General features: G+C 44.3%; 1 long non-coding RNA gene across 1 annotated transcript; it reads left to right on the top strand.

Moving 5' to 3' along the window:
- The first annotated feature begins 22 nt into the window (after window positions 1–22).
- LOC135980628 (uncharacterized) lies at window positions 23–2711 on the top strand. The gene is made up of 2 exons (XR_010597598.1): window positions 23–801; window positions 1421–2711. It is a non-coding gene; the product is annotated as an uncharacterized LOC135980628 (long non-coding RNA).
- The last annotated feature ends 289 nt before the right edge of the window (window positions 2712–3000 follow it).

Below are 3000 nucleotides of genomic sequence, written 5' to 3'. Positions count from 1 at the left end.
CATCCATGGAAACGGCACTGACTCTTTAGCCCCGCTAGCCTACAGTGTATTCCTGCTCCAGCACAGGGGACTGGAGGGGACTCAGGAAGGGGGTCCCTGCAAAATTGTGGTGACTTTTCTCTCAGCTTTTATTTAAATGGGTTTCATCCTAGATAAAGTGAAGCGGGAACAAGCTTTACAGTGTTAAGGGCCCCCAAGGCCCTCTCATCCGCTTCCCCATCCCTTTCCTGCCCTTTGCTACGCTCACTGATGGTCCCTAATTCTGTTCCCTCTCAGCTACTCCCAGATAGCCCACCGCCCCCTATAGCCAGCACTTCACCTCCTCCCCTAACAAGACACCAGAGGGCTCTCAGACTCATACCAAGGTGGTAAATTTGGGGTCACCACTTTGGCTTTATTCCCACAACTGGTCCCGGGTCCCTCAGGCCCTGCAATCACCTGTTTCTTCAGAGCCATGCACCCAACTCTCTGCCCATCCTCCGTCTCCTGCACCTCCCCAAACCTCGGTACCCCTCAGCTTTCCCCACCTCAATCCCTGCCCCACCAAATCCCTGTGTCCCCCAAACTCCCTGCCCCCTCTCCTCCCCTGCACTGTCCCATCTCCACTTACCCCCAAACCCTTCGAACCCCTCTCTCTCCCCCTGCCTGATGGCACCTCTCTGTACAATTGACAGGTCAGCATCTCACTGGCTCCATCTGATGACTTCCGGGCTACCCCTGTGGAGAAGGAAGAAGAATCTTATTGTCTCTGTGTGAACGGACGGAAAACAGTATCTTGGGCTGTGACCCCAAAATCTCTGGGTAAGGGACCTGGCAACTCCAAAATCTCGGATCAGGAACTAATGGATGGCTCCAAAACCTCTGTGAAAGGGATCAAGTGGCACTGAAATTTCTGGATCAGATTTCTGGTGGCTCCAACCTCTCTGGAAGGGACTGATCCGCTGTGAAAGGAGGAAGGCTGGCCTTGTGGCTGAGGCACTGGACTGGACTCAGGAGACCTGGACTCAGTGTCCAGCTCTTGGGCAAGTCAGTGTCCCCATGCCTCAGTTTCCCCATCTGACTACTGCGATGGGGGCCATATAAATACCTGGATTGACAACCTGGTTGGGTCTGAAATTTCTGGAAAAGGAAGATGATGGCTCTGAAACCATGCAGGGGTCTGGGCGGCAGAATCTGAAGAACTGACCCTGCAGTCCCCTCCTCTCCATCTTGCCCAGCCCCATTCGATGTAGCCATTGGAGTCTAGGGGTTGGAACTAAGGCTGCCGCAGAGCTGTGCTAAAGTGCTAACCTACATGTGACTTGAGACTTGACCCTCTTTAGAGAGATTTCCATGTAATCAAAGCAAAACACCAAGCGAATGACACTGACATCTCTGTAGCTGCAGTGCCTGGCAGAACACTTACCCTTCTTTGTTTCAGGTAATGTGGATTTCTCAGTGAGCGCTGAGGCCCTGAAGACAGATCTGCCCTGCGGGAACGAGGTAGTGGAGACCCTGGACAAAGGGCGGAAGGACACGGTGATCAAACAGCTGTTAGTGGAGGTAGGTGGGCTGTTTGGTCTCTGGGGTATAGAGAAGCCATGATAACTTACTGCTGTGTAGTGACAACTGATATAATGCTGCAGGTCTTCTTGGTTTTATAGGGAAGCCATAATGACTTAATATGATCTCAGCAATAACACGTTCTCTAATGCTGTAAAGGGAAGCAGCGATAAATCACTGTATTAGCCAAAATAAACTGTAATACTGCATAACTTCTTACAGAAAAATACTGGTATCTTGTTACACCATGAGATTGAAATAATAAGCAAAGCCATGTCTTTTGGGACAGTAACCATGACTTGTAGGTTTTGTCCATAACAAGTCATGGGATCGAGCCCTCAGCAGTGTAGATTGGCATAGCGCCATTAAATTCAATGCAGCTCTGCAGATTTACATTAGCTGTGGACGTGGATCGTGGTCCTTGTAAATAGAGCTGTGCAAATAACTGGTTTTTTTGGTTTGCTGGCCAACTGAAAAATCAAAAAAAGAACCGTTTTGGGTCAACCGAAATGAAAATGTTTCAGGGTTTTTTGATGAACCAAAATGGACAAAAAATATATAGTTTTAAGTCCAACAAAAAGTTTGATAACGACCTGACATGAATCATACTGTTGTTTTTTCAAATTGTTTTACTTTTTTTCAACATAAAATTAAACTAAAATTTTAAAAAGTAATATTGAATTGAAAAAGCAAAATATTTTGTTTAGAAAATGTCAAAACAAAATGTTTTGATTTTTTTAACTGAAACAATTTGGTGAATTTAGCACAAATGTGAGAAATGTTTTTGTCGATCCGAATCTGCATTTTACTGCGAAAAACAAGCTTTTCCAAAAAAATTCTCCCAGATCTACTTGTAAACCCTGCCGGCCCATTCCCAAACAGGACACTTCCAGGAACTGTAACAAATCTTGTGCTGTATGTGACCAGTGTAGTGGAATATGGGACAGTGCCTTCATTTTAAAACATTTGTGAATGATTAGTAAATTATCATTATTTATTTTAAATCATTTGATTGCAAACAATTAAAAAGTGCTCAAGGTAATGTGAGCCAATGATTTTTTTGCATATTTTTCTATAAATGTTTGTCTCTTACAGTATTTTGTGATGAGGAATCCCTGGCTTTTCACCTTTTTTTTTTTTTTGACATGACACCCAGCCAGCATAAACAATATCTCATTATATAAACCTCCATAGCTATGCTATGTAATAGGGAAGTAGTGATAATTTGTTACATTTCTGATCGGAGCAATATCAGGTGATAGAGGTGGCCACTCCTCTCTCCATTATAGGAAAGCACTAATCATTTTTAAATTGTGTGACGTAAGCAGTAACACGTGATCTAATACTGCAGCTCCTCTCTGAGTTACAGAAATGCATCCCACCTTTTTCAGTAAGACAAAGATATGATTCACATTATTGTATCAACCCAGAAAAAACAACTCTGTAAGCTTCAAGGTA

This window comes from Chrysemys picta, unplaced genomic scaffold (assembly GCF_011386835.1).
Source record: "Chrysemys picta bellii isolate R12L10 unplaced genomic scaffold, ASM1138683v2 scaf5212, whole genome shotgun sequence".
Taxonomy (NCBI): domain Eukaryota; kingdom Metazoa; phylum Chordata; order Testudines; family Emydidae; genus Chrysemys; species Chrysemys picta.
The sequence above is the reverse complement of the archived record's forward strand: the minus strand, read 5'-3'. Positions and strand labels throughout refer to the sequence as shown.